The sequence below is a fragment of the Falco naumanni genome, chromosome 7, assembly GCF_017639655.2.
Source record: "Falco naumanni isolate bFalNau1 chromosome 7, bFalNau1.pat, whole genome shotgun sequence".
Lineage (NCBI taxonomy): Eukaryota > Metazoa > Chordata > Aves > Falconiformes > Falconidae > Falco > Falco naumanni.
Genome location: NC_054060.1, coordinates 17,550,843 through 17,568,196, shown reverse-complemented (window position 1 = coordinate 17,568,196; position 17,354 = coordinate 17,550,843). Strand labels below are relative to the sequence as shown.

At 35.9% G+C, this 17,354-nt stretch overlaps 1 protein-coding gene across 5 annotated transcripts in view; it reads right to left on the bottom strand.

Annotated features, from left to right (window-relative positions):
• The window catches only part of UNC13C (unc-13 homolog C), a 233,908-nt gene that overhangs the window by 178,954 nt on the left and 37,600 nt on the right, over nt 1–17,354 (bottom strand). For 2 of the 5 annotated variants that reach the window (XM_040601366.1, XM_040601367.1), the window contains exon 1: nt 8,582–9,178. The exons of 1 other annotated variant lie outside the window; for it this stretch is intronic. The gene's annotated coding sequence lies outside the window, so the exon portion shown is untranslated. Of the gene's footprint in view, nt 1–8,581; nt 9,179–17,354 lie in introns of those variants that run through there. 2 more of the 5 variants (XM_040601368.1, XM_040601369.1) reach the window with 1 other exon arrangement.

The following is a 17,354-nucleotide window of genomic DNA, read 5'->3' as shown; positions in this document are numbered from 1 at the left end:
TCAACTTTTGGAGCAAGGCAGGATTCTGTGCAACAAATAAGTACTGCATCCACGAAGTACTGTTCTATATTGAGACTGAATTATACACATGACTATGATTTGAGAAATAGATGCTTTCATTATATAGCAGACTTTAACACATGTTATGGTAAGCCAGGACTTGAAGTGGGCGTACCTTCTTGGTTTCTCTTCTTTAAAAAGAAGGAAAAAAAAAAAAACCCAAACCAACCCAGAAAATCATAATGACAATTGATGGAACATTCTCATCCAGGTTAAAAAATTTTACATCATTCTAGTCACAGAAAAAACACTCTACACAAAATGAGAGGAAGAGGGAGAAACAAATATGATTTACAAGTCTCAGGACAAAAACCGGTGCCATTACAATGGGAAAGCAATTTGATCTAAAATACAGAAGAGTGAGAAAAGATTTCATGAGTCATCTGGAAGCTTCTATACCATCAAACAAAAGTTTGTACTCCATAGAAATGTAGTCAACGCATTTTAAAAATATGAAAGTATTTTTTTTGTACAGCATATCATTCACCTTTCTGTCTCATAGCCGCAGAATAAAACCAAGACAAATAGCTCAGAAAAATCCAACAAAGTAGCAGCTCTTAAAATGGCCATTTCAGTTTCTAAACCAGCTAAAAATTCTTTGGCAGTATAAGAAGTTTGTTTAGATACAGGATATATGAAGGGTTAAAATTTTCTCTGTGTGTCTTAAGAGGAGTAAAGGATATGAACTGTCCTTGTCTGAAAACAGTATGGCACTGTGTGAAACATAATGTTCCACTCACACACCTCAAGATCTGCTCTTTTTGTTACAGAGTTTGTCTTCACTGACCTTACTATAATACTCATGTTGTGGTCAATAATAAACACTAACTACTGATTTATACTGCAGCAGCAAAATTCAGTATGTTGAAGAGAGGCCAACAAAAGCTGGTAAACCCCTGGTTGGTTACTGTTACTTAGAACAGGGAATATAAATGGGACTTACTTCTTTCCTAGTGTTAACAAAATTGAGATGCAGGCCAAGAGCGAGAAGAACAAGAATAGACAACATACTTCATCCTTCCCAAAGTTGCTGCCTGTTATTTTATAAAAGGTGAAATACTTGTGGAACACGAATCACATTTTCAACACAGATACATCAACATAGCTCATGACTTGTTTTTCTTCCAGGCTTATGTCTGAAATCAGAGTATTAAGAGTGAATTAAGAGCAAGCAACGTTTGGAAGTAAAAGAATGCTCAACAAGACTGCATGCAATTTTCAAGCCATGCAAATGGCATTTCTTAGACTATTACAAAGCTTTCACTAGACCCAAGGCTGCCTTGCATCCACATATTAGAAGAAGGTGGAACCATCCTGGGGCACTTTTCAATATCAAAGGGATGTTTCCAGATGTAGAAACACTTGTTAACCATTCAGCTCTTACACTGAGTGTTTATTGAACCATTTATTGAACAAGAAGTTGAAGTGTGACTGCCTGCCTCCTCTGCCCACACAACCACAGCTTTTTAAGTGCCCTCTTATATAAACTTCACTCAGATGACTCAGGCATTCTTCTCATTGAAAAGACTTCAAACCAACAATGTATAAACAAGCTAGAAGGTTTATTTGCTGGCTCAGCCTACAAAATACCAAGAAATAATGAAGTTATAATTGGAACCTGGAACATTTCCATTAATTTTAAATAAGATTTAATTCTTCTCTGTAGAAGAATCTTGATTTCATAGCCAGCCATATATATGTTTTATCCAGTGCCTAACCTATGCCTTTTATCAGAGGTAACTGTAAGTATTATAAATAGCTGTAAATTCAGCACTCAATTTATGTAAACTCACTTTCTGACAACGCCACAGTAAATGAAAAGTTGTACAGAGATCTGCTAAATGGAGCAGATTTATGTTCTCTCATGCGAGTTCCAGTCCATCTCAGCTGTATTAGTCATGTGATCTGTTCATCAGTTTACAGCCTACCATTGCTCTGTCAAATACTCATTTTCGAAAATTGTATATCTCTACACATGGAATCAAGTTGGAGTCACTACAGGTCTCATCCATTTCTTTTTGCAAAGATTTGCATAGGGTTGTTCTTACCATTTTAAATCAGTGTAGGTTAAAACTCCAGGAAATAAGGAACAGTCTTTTGAGAAGCACATAGGACTAAGTCACTTATTTGAATGAGCTGGGAGTTGTCATTCACTGATTTAACCAGGTCTCCCAGTAAACCACCATGACCTCATTTTTTATTTTCACTTTGCTTGTTTATCGATCTAAATCAATTTATATGATAAAGTTGAAGACAAATAAGTTAACCCATTCTAAGCACAAGGAATCAAGTTGAAATGTTACAGCAGTAAAATACAGACTACGCTAGATGGTTATAGAGCAGGAAACTGGAAACTTATGGATTGTGAGATTAGAAATAAAAGAAATTGGTTCCTTCTGTAAAGAAAGGACACAATGTCACCTCCTTCAACATTTTACCCATAGAAGATCTGAATATAGACTTCTGTCAATCAACTTGACAGTGAACAGTCAATTTGGACTGATTTCAAGAAAAATGTTGATAACAAAGAATTGTCAAAATAAAACTTGTCAGTTGGAAGCATCGTGCACAAAGGATCTTATTCCCAAGCCTAAAACTAATGTGTCAGGTAGAAGGCGGTTAGAGTGGGCAGGGTTAAGAATGATAGCTTTAAGTAACGCAAGCAGTATATTTTAGTTACATGTCTGAATACTAGACCCTCATAGATTCCAATTTTTTTTTCATTTTATCAAATCCAGCCCTCTATTTTTACAAAGAAATAAAAATTGAATCATTTTAAAATTAATAATTCCAGTATTTAAAAATAATAGCTGGATCACTGCTGACCTTCTGTTCAGATCCCAGTAAATGAAGCCATAGAATAGCAGCCCTCGCCATTAGAGCTGTCCCCTCAAAAAAGCAAGATATAGGCAGAACCACAGCCTTGTTTAACCTCCACACTTAATCGACTACAAAGGCCCTGTGTGTATTGGAAGGGGACAGGGAAGGTGATGACACTGAAGTGCAGTCTCCTTCTATAAAAAGAATATACGACAGTTTGTGTTCACAACACCAAGACAGTAGGGGAAAACAAAACAAAACCAAAGTCTTTTTCTGCAGCAATACTGCTCTACATTACTACCAAAGTAGTCACTACTGCCTTATAGGCAGCAACATCTATCTGTGATATGCAGAATGCGTCACAGAAATGAATCAATAGCATATGACAAACAAAATATAAACAATCCACCCTGCAGCAGCAGAAACTGAGGCTGAGAGGTTCTCTTACCATCAGGAACATAAAGAATCACTAACAAAATAACTAGAACTTGGATCTACAGGTTTCTCAAGTATGATCTTTTATTAGACTTATGATTGCCTGGGAATAAGGTTATCCTGACATAACTGTACTTACCATTGGTGTATATCTGCTGGGCAAAACTGATGCTACCTTTCTTTAGACAAGCGTAACTGTGTATACTCCAGATTGCTTCGTTAGTTTACTGTAACAGTAGCATTATAATGACAATCATCTCAGATCTAATTCAAAAGAACTTAATTTGGAATAATTCCTTTATATTCTTCTTAAGTTCTCCTTATATTCTTAAATAATGACATTTTTCATCTGTGTTATTGGTGAGTTTCTCAAGGTAAAGTGATACTCAACACTGCACATGCCACACAGATGACCTGCCTGCAGACCCTAGCAAAGACAGGGATAACTGCGAGAAAGCAGTTCTGCTTTCTCTTTTAGATAATTACTCATTGCTCCAGGAATTCCTCAGTTTTTCACCAGCAGATTGGCTAGAAAGCTATTCCTGATGTCTGTCAATACCATTTTGAAAGATCACTGTATCCGCTTGTTTATCTGGTGATATTTCTTTATGGATCCTGCTATTAAAGTATCTAACCACCATTAAAAACGCTGCTTTTCTATTTATGGGAAATGTTACCAACAACAAACCACCAAACTGCTTTTTCAAACCCATTGCAGGAGACTATAATCTGCTTATTTTTTAACTTACAAGGACTATTACTGTCCTGAAGAGCTTGTGCACATGCTTATCAAATGCACTATGGAATCCAATCTAAATATTTAACAGTCACATTGCAAGACTTGTCATTTATAGCTGTTACTTATCTGTTCTTTCAGCATACAACAATTGATTTTAAGGATAACAACAGATGCAAGCAGCACATGCTTGAGACTGACTTTGGCTCATTATGATTTAGAACAGCATCTGAAACAGAAACCATATATAGAACTTTGTGTATCAGTGAATTAACCTAGTGGTTTAACATTTATTTGTAATTAAACTATTTTGTGATACACAGAAACACATTGTCTTCAAGACAGGTTAGAAGAAAATGTAAATTTCCAGCTAGCTAGGATGAGTAATTATTTTGGAGAGAAAAGTTTTCCTCACTGCTTCCCTACTGCTATGAAAACTTTGGGAAAAGAGTGTTTTGGGTTTTTTGTTTTTTTTTTTGCAGAATCAAAGATGTTTTTTTCTCAATTACTGTTGAAGAAATACATGAGTTTAAGAAAATTAACACCTTTGTATTGCAATAATTTTTCTTACCTTTTTGGTTACACTATTCTTTGCGCCTTCGTGTCTATTTATAATATTTGCATTTCTCTCTGAAAAGTCTTGTTACAGCAACTGTGATGCTGAAGTTGCCAATTAATTATTTATGAACTACTAATAAAATTGTTGAAGACATTCAGAACACTTTGTTTCTTTAGACACAAATGTGTAGTATGGTATTTATATTACAAATATGAAAATTTTATGTGAACCATTTGTCCTTAAAGAACAGTGGCCTTGACTAGAACTCTACCCAAAAGGAAGATATTTGCCAAATATAGTAGATTATTATTTACATGTTAAAAACATATTGAACAGATTCCTAAATTTAAGGTGTGCGCCATTTGGAGAGTAGTAAATAGCTTAGTATAGTGTTGTTGAATATGTTAATGCACAGAAGGATTAAGAGACTTTAGGTGATTTGGAACACAGCTTGAATGTTACTTGGCTAAACGTACTAACTTTTTTTCTTTAATATTTCTAGTTGTTTCCTCAACTTTTTAGGTGAAAAGAAGAAAAAAAGAGACTGTTATGTATAAAGAAGGTGGCAATAGAAACTGAGAGTCCTTTCCCCAGCCTTTTGCAGCTGTATATATGATATATGCTGTCCTACATAAACTTACTTTTAGTCAGTGCTCTCACTTCAAAAGCTGCTAAGATTCAGAGATAACTCCACTTAACAGTCCATTCTTATTTAAATGCAGGCTACAAAAGGAATGGAAAACCTGGAGAGGGAAAAGTTATTTGCTAACAATATGGGGATAATTGTATTACTAAGTCAGTACCAGGCATATTAGCTTCTAAGCATGAACAAGACTATTACATGCATGCTATTATGTCAGATTACCAGAAATAGATAACAAAATTACTGTATAGAGTACAGAATAATCAGAACCTATTTAATGCCTTTAAAAAATAGAAAGCATCAGCATGCATTTGACCAAATCTCGGCTCTGTCCTTAATTTTTTCCTGTGTTTTTAATAGTTTTCTTCAGAGCATTATACCCTGAGAGCCCAAGTGATTTAAATTTACACTAAAGTATAGCACACATGCAGAAGACATATTTACAGTATACCGAGTGTACACTCAAAGTTTGATGTAATACTAACATTTCAAACTTTCCAGCAACTTTGAACAATCTCTATAATAATTCCATCAGAAAATAAATAATAATAAAAACATATCCCTCCATTTTCTACAAAGTATGGAACTTTAATCCTCTAATTGTACTGGTCTGAGCCTTGGGATGGGCAATTCTCTGCCCTGAATTAGATCTCTTTTGGACAGAGACCGTGCCATGGAGTCTGTGACTGGGTGTGCACTACATCACTCTATATAACACAGATTATGTTAGAGAGCTGTGGTTTTGTTGTGTGGTTGCTTTGGGGATGGGGGTGTGTGTGCGTGTGTCTTTTTTTAAACTACTTGCAGAAATTCTCTACGAGACATCTAGATTAAGGGAACAACATTCAATGGGCAAAATATTACTTGTGAATCCTCTGGATTCCATTCTTCCACCACAAAAAGTTTTTAAATATTTTCTAAAATATAGTTAAACTAATAATTCTATTAAATTTTTAGAACATAATAGTATGAAATGGACAGTTTTTTATAAAGGTCTTTCATTCAGTAAATGGTAGCAACCATCTGTGACATTTAGATTTGAAAAATGCCAGAAGCACAAACCACTACAACTACTGCTGACAGCGACATACATTAGGATGAGTGGCACACACAGGAGCCATGCTTGCTAACCACCTGAAATGACGTTCATTGATAAGAACAGTAGATATTAAACTTAGTTCTAGTTTTGCTGCAGAAATTTTATACGAAAAAAATTTCTGCTTTCTTTGCTTCGATATACCGACAGCTATGGAGTGATACTTAAGATTTCCCCAAGAAAGTAAAAACCTCTGCTTTAGAGCTATTAACCTAATTGAATGACACAGATGAGAAAAACAAAACCTGTACAAGAACCTTCTTAGGTGCCAAAGAATTTTTATGCTTCTGAGCTTCTGTTTTACTGTAATGGTCTCAAGGCAGAATCTTGTATACTACTTCATTCTTCCCAGATTTTTCACAACACTACAGTCAAAAGAAAATTGGGAATTTTCAGTCCTTCTTGGTACTTTAGTGAACTGGGAGACATTCTGAGCTATCAGTCTTTTCCTCCTTGATAATATTCTGGAATACCCAGTACTTCACCTATGATTTCCTGAGTGTTTCCACAGCAATATACAGTCATTAAGATAATGTTGTGCTGACATCACTGCAGGATCAAACAAATAGTATAGTGGCAGAAAACCTTTATACAACTCTTTTTCAGGTTGTGTAAATTCCACTGAAAAAAACTCATTTACCTGACATTATGACTTCTTTCTATACGAAAGGTCTACGAGATGACAGATAACCATATTTTCTATCATAATATCCTTTACAAAAGTAATTTCTGATGAACAAAAGATGTTTTAACCTTAAATACTCCTTCTCATTTTTAATGCTTTTTAACTCAACAGCATAGCATTTTCTCAGTATGTTGATTTATATGGTAAGAATTAGCACTGATTTTTAGAACACTCAAATGTGTCAAGTAACCTTACATTTTCAATTGCCAGATCATAGTTGTGTATTTCATACAATAAAGGTATCTATTTACATAATCAACAGCTTCATTCAGGAAACAAGCAGTGTATCACCTCCTCTGAGAAAAATAACTACAAAACAACTACAACTATGATCAGAGTTTATTTTGACATCAGTAAGTAGTTAAATAATGTTATACTAATGAATGCTTTTAAGGGACAAGAGTTCCTGTCAGCCAAGGGTTAACATCAGTATTAAGATGCTGGAACTGATATTAACTCTTTTTGTATCAACATGTTATTAAAAAAATATTTACTTTAAACTGGGCTGCATTCAAATTAGAAATGCAACAGAATTGTTTAAGATATTTCAGGACTACTGAACATTCAGGTGAGGTTTATTTTTAATTTCTTAAATGTTTTAAAAATTTTTCCTAGACATGCTCATTTTAACAGAACTATTAGTGTCCTTTTCCTAAGGGCACATAGCTTTATGTTCTTTTTCAATTATTATACATGATCAGTAGTCAACTGAAAGAAAACAATAAGACAAAAAATGCAATAGGATCCAGGTGACTACAGAAAGTTGGAGGTTAATTAATACAGTCAGTTTTTATATCTGCATAATTCTCCCTCTTAAAGCAAAATGAACCATCAATCTCATAGTAAGAAATTAGTTTCAGCTACTATTACTTGGCCTCTGGAATTGCAGAGGGCAAAACACTAATGTTATCTTCTTGAACGTAAAAGCAATGATAAAAAAAGTATTAAATAACTATGGGGGGGGGTTAGGCTGTGGATTGGGGGAGGTACATGAGAGAGGGTATTCTAACACATAGGTTTAGCTGAGGAACAGAATCAAGCATGTATTCTAAGCAAGCTGCCTCTTCAAAAGAACGCTGCAGGGTGTTCATCTTGAAGATTAATCAAGACCCAGAAATACATAAGCATCTGTAAAGCTCAATTTATTACTAATCCTACTGTGGACTAGGAAAAAGTACCGGCAAATATAAGCAAAACACTATATTTTCACCATGTATTCATATATATAAATTATTTACCTTTTTATACCAATTAAAATGTTCCAACTCATTGCAAAATCAAATACTATATTGTCGTACTCATACCGTGAACTTACCAACATTACAAAATAACCCCCCACACTTTCTAATGAAGTGTTGATTCTTAAGTCTACAAGACCAGACAGTTTCATCAGCATTATAGCATTAGAAAGCAAATCAATTACAAATCAATGCATTGCATTAGCTAGAACAGCAGGAGGTACATTCAGAATGAAAATAAGGAAAGGAAACAAAGGAAACAGAAAAATGTATGTAGACTACATACAAAAATACAAAGAGGATACATACCTGGATTAAATTCTTCTTAAAAATAAAATACAAATTACATACCACCACCTTTATATTATTTTCCATTTATGCAGAAATACTGTACGTAACTCCATTACTATTTTGCCATTCTTCCTTCAGCCTTAAAAACGGTACAATACAACATGAGGCTGCTTCTCAGTGATTCAACTCAAGTGCAATGAGGCATGCTGTTAGTCCGCAACGGTATCTGTTCTAAATTCCACCGTATTCCCTAGGCAGCATTAAACGTTTTTTTGTTTGGGTTTGGGGGGGGGGGGTTGTTGTTTCTTTTTCCCTCCCTCTCTGTTTTTTTCTCCCCTCCTACAACTTGTGCTAACAGCTAAGAGCAATCATGGTGTTAACTACTAATTCATTCTTCAGCTCGGCTTTATTTCTCCTCTGTAATAGCAAAATGGGAGTCAGTGTCCTACTCCCGCTCAAATACAACATCAACATGAGAGAACAGTAATCATCCTGGGCTTATGTGCTGGTAACTTCACCCGTTGCTGTTTCCTCCTGCCACTGCTTCTGAATGCAGTATTCGCTGCAATAGCCACAGCCCTCCTGCTTGGAAGGCAGCCCCTCTGCTTCACAGATAAGAGTAAAACAGGCTTATTGAGAAACCCTGCTCACAGAAACAACACACACAGCGCATCGTGAGAGCAAGCAGGAGTGTCAGTGGCCACAAGGATAACTGTGAGATACTATCTCCTGCTTGGGAGGGCCATGTTTCAACCAACCTTTTATTTATCAGTCTGACATGACCCAGAGAAACAGTTGAACAGCTATTTCTTTCAGCAGAGCCTTCACCAACAGCTGATAATTTTTGGCAATGAATCTGCTAAATGGATTCATAACTATTTTCATTCCATGATTATTTAAAGATGCTCCATATAATAAGCAGCATATCACTGTTTTTCAGGAAAATAGTTTTGTATGTTCCCAATTAATACCTAGACAGTAGGACTCGGTCATTTGTTTACTGGCATTCAAATAGCAGAATGGATTATTATTGTGCATGCAGTGAGTAAATTCTCCTGTACAGAATACAATGGGTGTTTTTTCAAATGTTGGCTGATTTAATAGTGTGCGTAACTCCGCATTCAGCCTTACATGTACTGAAGTATACTTAAAACTCTGGCACATGAAGAAGTACAGAAATACAACCAGAATGATCCGATATAAAACCATTCTACATACAAAGTACACACATAATCTAAGTGTAAAAGTTTCACCAAGTATACGTACATGCATAAAACCACAGATATACTATTATCCCCTTTAATCTTGGGAGGTAGCAGAAATGCCATACAAAATCCTAAGTTTTCAGCTAGTAAATTATGTTTCCTGTATAAAAATACACAAAACTCTGTACTTTCTGGTAATACCTGAAAGCAACTTTTAATTCAGTTATTTACTTCATAAATATATTAAGGATACCTTGAATAAAAAGCCGCACGTAGAAGTATTTAACAATTTTTAGTAATATTTATTTACAGCTTATTGGTTGTAGCTTTCACTTTCTGCAGTCCTTGTATTATTGTTAGTAATGCAATCTTGGGATATGATGCTTTATAAGTACAACTTATAAATGGAACATTTCTAGAATAAAATCTCTTACAGTGGTAAAATTAATATTTTGCAATTTTTTGTACCTCATTGCAAAAATAATTACATACCACCATATTTATTATGTCCTGCTGAAATTAATACAACCTGTAAATACTCCATTAATTAGATTTATAGTTAAGAACCAGAGGAATGAATGGTTTATTATTCAAACCCTATTGTAATTATTAGCCTGTGGCAATTACTTAATATTCTGTCTCAACTTAAACTGATGCTTCAAATCTGCCACATTGCATGCCAACAAAGAATACAATAAAGTTTTTATCTAAGTGCACAATAGGAAATTTCACTGATATTAATACTCATGAGATGTAACAATAATGACTCTCAAAATCACCAGGACTGCTCATGTAAGGATTAAAAAAAAAAAAAAAAAAAAATCAAGAAAAATGAGGCAGCCTAATCAAGCATGGCCACCCACAGCAGATACACACTTACAACAGAAATAAATAGGGTTTTTATCAGGATTAAGCAAATGGTCTTGAGACTACAGATGGTAAAACCAGTAAATATTGGAAATGTTTTCCAAAAATATAAGGTTTTGTCATTTAATAAAATCCGGTTTGTAAGTAGTGTTAATTCATGACACTTCAACTAATATCGTCATCTTCAAGCAAGACTCTGCTTATACTAATCTGTTATGTCACCAAATGTTGAATGTTTCAGTTTGAAACCACTTATTTGATAGCCCAGCATAAGCAGGGAATCTTGCTCTGCCAAATGCATCATTCAATTGATATTTAAGATGGAAAACCAAAACCAAACCAAAAATCAATCCAAATCCTCAGAACTAATCACGATTTATATGCTCTGGAATTAAAATTCCACACAGAGCTTGGCCAAGCAAGCAAAAGGCTGACTTTGCTTGTAATGATGCTGACCAATCAAGAATCTAGTTTCATGTGTAAGTACATACTCATTACTTGCAGCTGGAGTTACCTTTGCAACAAAGGTATGTTATATCTCTGTGTCACACAGCCCTCTCATAGATATGATGCTAAGAACTTCCTATAGTAAATGTATGAGTAGAGGTGTTCATTCTGTATGGAGGCTAGAATTCTCACAGTTCTGGTAGCCCAGACACTTGTAAACCAACAACTGAAAGGAAACTACTGTTCATCTTGAAGAGGCATCCACATCAGCCTTCAATAAACCAACACAGAGGAGCAGTTTGCACGCGCGGGCTACCTGCGTTTTGTTACTTGCCAGTAACCTCACATGTTGATGAAGCTGGCCTTAAAGAATCACACATTTAAGGGTTCACACTGATTTACTGTACTTCACAAATACAGTGTTAAGGAGAATAAACCCCACACGTAAAAGGAACAGGAGAAATACTGACTGTGTACAGAGATGTTGCAGTTCGTTACAGAATCCTAGCCAATCCCTATATCTTAATTGAGAAAAACAACAAAACCCACCAAACTGAGAAAAACAACAAAAACCCATCAAACTGACAACAAAAACCCACTAAATACCACTGTCTCCCCCCCAAAAAAACCCAAACCACACCCCAAACAAAACACCCAAGGCCAATGAACAGCTATCAGCCTTCATGGAGAGAACAGCTATTCTGCATGCCTGTTGCCAGGATTATGTGGCCATGGCTTTCAGAGACGATTCTTGGCATTTTTAGGAATACAAGTCTTGCCTAGTGAAAATGTTTCACTAATTTCCATTGCTATGTTCAAGTAATAAACCCAGTATTAAATAACATATAACTGTTATAGATATTATTTGACTATATTGGAACGGTGGTGATTATAAACCGATGGAACAATTTGGAAGTCATTTACATTTCATGATGGATTTTAGGCCGAAAGTTGAAAAAGCTGCCACAGAATTAAGCTTTTTCTTTCACCCCCCGCCCCACCCCCACCCCTCACCCCGCCCGCCCCGGTTAAGGGCTGGCTGTTTCTTTGCTTTCATGGAACGAAAGGCAGTAACTGTGTTAGTTCTGAAATCGTAATACTCTGACCTAACCAGAGTAGGGGGGCGGGGAGGAGCAGGAGGGAAGCTCCCCCCGGCCGCCCGCAGGGTGCCGGGAGCGGGGAGGGGGATGGTGGCGGCCGTGCCGCTCCCAGCGCGCCCCCTGCTGGCGGCCGTCCGGCGCGGCGGGCGCCGTTTCAAACGAGGTAGCAACACGGTCGGAGCCAGCCCCGGGGAATTCAAGAGGTGATCACATTGCCGAGTTTTGTTTTGACCTATGTAAAGTTCTCCTACAGCTCTTAATAGATATTCTACTCTACAAAAAACAGAGGGAATTGTCTAGAATATTGCATCTCCACACCCTTTTTTTTTCCAGCAGCACACAGAGTTTTAAAGATATTTTTCTCCACACAAGGTATTTTTTTCTTGACAATTATTATTTTCTTTAATGTAAAGCTTAATGTTTCCTTCTAAGACGACGACTGTAATAAGAGGGAGAAAGAAAATATAACTATGCATGCGACAGAAATCTTGGTATTTCATAAGCGCACGGGATCCACCAGCTGGTTTGGATTTTACTTCACAAGACTGTCCTAAGTGTGTCAGAGTTCCTGAAGTTACAAAGGCTAAAGCCATTTCTTACTCCACATGAAAACTTTTCCAAACACTGTTTCCTTAAACCAATTGCTAGGTTTATAAAATCATGAAGTTTGAAATCTGTTAGGTGAAGTAAAACTACTTTGGGGATTTTTTTAAAAAATAGCAATTAGCAAACAAAAGGCAAACAATTTACAATCATGATGACACCTTCCTGTGGGCTGCAATTTAAACAGAAGTTGGCCCTGATTTCAGAAAGAACCACAAGATGGGATCAAAGCAAAAAGCAAATACAGGGGGGCAGCCAGGGGAATCCCAACAACTATTAAAAGAAAAAAAAAAAAAATCAAGAAGGGCCAATAACTGAGCCTATGTCAGGAGGATAAGGGGAGCTTTCTCCCCATCCAGATATACAAGCACCCGGAGTCATAATGGTATGTATTTGAAGTGGTAACGCTCTCTGAAATGTAATCCTCTCGTTTTGTGCTTTCCTTATGACTATTTTGTTCTTTGTTGCTCTCTAGGAATGGTTCAATATAGAGACTACTTGGGTTTCTTCTAGGAATGTAAAATGTTTTCCAAAGAAGGATTTTAAAATTAAGACTCTGACTCAGTTGCCACTTTTTGTGTAAGGAACTGGTTTTTGCTTGATGCTTTGCTTTCTATTATTGTGTCCCTTTATGCTTTGCCATAATTATAACATCTTCTGCAGTAAGTGATCTCTTACAGATACTATCATTAGAGCATTAAACTCTTCACTAATCATAGAAAAGACAATATTTCTGTTTCGAAATATCAAATCAGATTATTGTTCTACTAAACTGTCTCTGATTCTGGAAGAAAACACCAAAAGGTTTGACAGAATATGGTCTTCATTATTCTTCCACAAGCACAATATAACTAATTACGCAGCTTTGTACTTTATGCAGAAGAATAAGCTGGTCTTTAGAGAAATTAATGTAAAATGGCCAAGGACTCACATTAGCATTACCTTTCAGGAAAAACCTTACCTTTTTATCTTTTATCATAAAATTGTCAATTATTGGCTACATTATTCAATATTTATTTTTACTCTCTTAAAATTATGTATAAACTTATTACTGGTGATATTGACAGGAAAGTATAATGAATTTAGAGTAACATAATTTATCTGCTTTTTCACATTTGCCCCATTATATAAGTAAATTTTTATTATTCCCTCTTAAAAGTAATTTATTTGCACTGATTCTTTACACCATGGTTCCAGACAAAACAGCCCTTATAATATGCAAGTGCTGCCTCATACCTAACTACATGCATTAGACTTTCCTGGAGCTTTCCTGTCTCGGGTCTATAGGTGCACGCATTCCAGTCCCAGCTGAGGAACTGGTTGTTACCTTCAGCCTGGGATTTCATTTTCTTTGATCCAAGGTCTCCTCAAATACAATACAGACGTCTGACTTCAGCTGAGCTTTACAGAGGAAGCTGTAATTATGACGTGAGCAAGGCAAGGACCAGAGCGGGAGACCAAAAAAAAAAAAAAAAAAAAAAAAAGGGTTGGGTGGGGTGGTGATGGTGGAGCTAGCAGCTCAAGAAGAGGTAGCATACTGATAAGAAAAGCAATAAAATGTGAGAGGAGGGAGAAAAGAGAACCTAAAGATGGCAATTCACTATCAGCAATGATCAGCCCATTTCAAGGAGTGGCAGAGGAAACCATTCCCTGCTTTCCCATCCCAGTAAAGCATGAAAATAGAGCAGAAACACTCGGTCTTATCAGGGTGATGCACATATCAATGACTAGCCTAGTAACCTCCTAATCCTAGCCTTCTGTTGTTCATATTAAGTACTAAATAGTTGTTCTACACTCTGAAGTCACATTTATGTTGTTTGCAGAATCTCTTTGCATATGGTAAAACTCACTGGAACAAAACTGACCTAGAGTGGGAGAGTTCAGCATCTCCATTCCATACTTAAATTCATATAAGTATATTCATTTAAGTATATACCTAACAGCACTACGAAAAGCACTAATTAAAAGTAGTCTCGAGACTTGCCATGACTGGCAGCAGCATGGAAAGATTCAGCAATAAAGAGCACACCACCCAACTGGAAAAGAAAAATTTCTTTGGTAGTGAATTAGAACAAGAAACCCCACACATCTGAAAATTGGTAAGGAGTGTAGATCACAAGAAAGAACTGTAATGATGAAGTAGGAACTCTAAGGCAGACGCTGCAAGGATAAGCTGAATGCTTGCAACAGTTCTGCTCACAGCACTAGGATTGCCAGAGAAACGGATTACATCAGTAAACTTGGAACCAAGGTAGTTTGCTGTCCTAGATATCTTTTTTAATTTATTTTTTTTCTCTGAGCCATTGCTTGGATTCCATCACTGTATTTCATTAGCTTTTCAGTGTATGACCAGTCATTCTCTTTGTCAAGATTCTGACTTTATTAGTGCTCCGTTCTTGGCTATTCTCAGCTTTCTTTCCTATCCTAGATCTCCCACTGACATGATTGCTTGTCATTCCAGTATTTCTCTCTCCTCATCCTGGGACTTCTTTCCCTTTCTTGCCATCATGTTCAGTACTCCACCAATTCTTATAATTAACCACCCCAACTTTCTTTAATGCCATGGATTCTCACCTTTTGCAAACCTACATATTCATCTTTCAGTACCTTCAGTACTGCATTTCAAAAGCCAGCTTTTGCCTCCACGGGATGGTGCCCTTAAAGAACAGCCCAGCTGATTAATACTAATTGGTTTATTTTTCCTGCTTTAAGTGAAGCACACATTCTCACTTGTAAACTTTCTCTGATAAGAACCCTGCTGAGTTTCAGTCTTCCAAGGATTGCCTCAAATGTTCACAAGATGCTCTATAATTCAATTACAAATATGCTCCAGGAGCTGTATAATTCTATAGCACGTTGACTTAGCTACAGGCTACCAATAAAACCAGTAATAAGTCATTTAACATGAGTCCAGAAACAACCTGCAAAATGCTGTAACATGGTTACTCAAAATAGATACTGAAACAGAAGGAAAGGGAAGAATGTTACCATGGTCCCTTTTTGAACTCTGAAGCAAAGGACAGAATTGAAATTTAGTTATTGAAGCGAGCATGTTACAGTTGTTTATTTTCTCTTATGACAGTCAAAAGAGAAAGCTTAGGTTTCTTAAAATCTACCGTGAATCATGCTATCTCACTTTTTGAAGAGGAAAGCAAAGTGATAATTCTTTTTTCTGAACTTGCTTAAACAGAATTCTCAAATAATGGTGCAGCAGCTCATAAAGGTTTCTCCCAGGGTCTATCATTCTTAATACCTCCAATTAACTGAAGAAAGCAATTTTTAACTTTTACACCAAATTAAAGGAGAAGAGGAATAAATCATAAAATACCTAAACTCACAATACCATAAAAGTTAAAATAAGCCTTCAAATAAGTTAACTATAACTTTATTCTGATAAAAGGCATCTCCATTTTCTTTTCTTTAAAATTCTTTTGTCTTTTTGATACATTTTTCCACTGAGAAATTTTCAGAGGAAGTAATTCCAGGGGAAAAAAACCAACAACAACAAAAAAAAAAGTGCTAGTGAGTTTACTTAAAAAGATAGGAAATAAGAGAAACAAAATCAGGGTTTTTTGTCAAAGTTAAGGTAAACGTGATTTTATCATTTTACGTAGTACATATCCTACACAAAAGCCATAAGACATGAAAGATAAGGTGGTAGAATAAATTTTAAGTTAAAACATAATCCAGTTACAGTTAAGCTTTGCTAGATAATTTACCAAAAGGGCAGCACAAAACTTCCATACAACTAGCACTTAGATGTATTGCTTTTTATGACTTTCCTTCATGCCTCTGATAAGAGAGTTGTTATCCTGACCTGTTAGCTGAATTTCTAATCCATTATCTCTGCATAGAACCATGTATTCTAGGCTGCAATCAGGATGAAGTCATTGCATGATTTTTGAAGCCATAAACGAAGATGAAATCAATCTCACATTTTCTCTTTGAGGAAATAATTGATGCTATTTGCAAGCATTGTACTCCTTGTTGCGTGTTCAATGGCCACAACACAAGTGAGATACACTCTTGAACTTCTGCCTTTATCAGTTTTGTCAAAGTAAACTTCCTAAATTCCACTTTTTGAAAGCTGCAGGGTCAACTATGAAGTGATCTTAGAACTGTTAGTCCAATCTCCCCACAGTGACCTTTTTACCATCTTCATGTAAACTCCAACAGTTCAGACACAAGATAGTCAAGATCACTTGTACCACAGTAGTAGAACTGCTTGATATAACCAACCAATATCTTTCTTCACATAATAACAACAAAAAATAAGCGATTCATAAAGAAAAGACATCCCAGAAAGTCTTTTAACTCCTCAGGAATTTTGAGCTTCCTCATAACATCAATTGATATTTTAAAACATTGTCAAAATATCTTAAAATTGACAAACTTACACTGATACTAAATTCACTTAATTGAAAAGAAAGTGAACTTCAACATCTCTTTGTTTTCAAATTGTCAGTTTGTCACTTTTTAAACATGTCATCCTTGAAATAAACTCACAAAACTTTAAGAAGCTTGTTTGCTGACAGCCATTTAGCCCAATCAATATGCTGCTTGTCACTT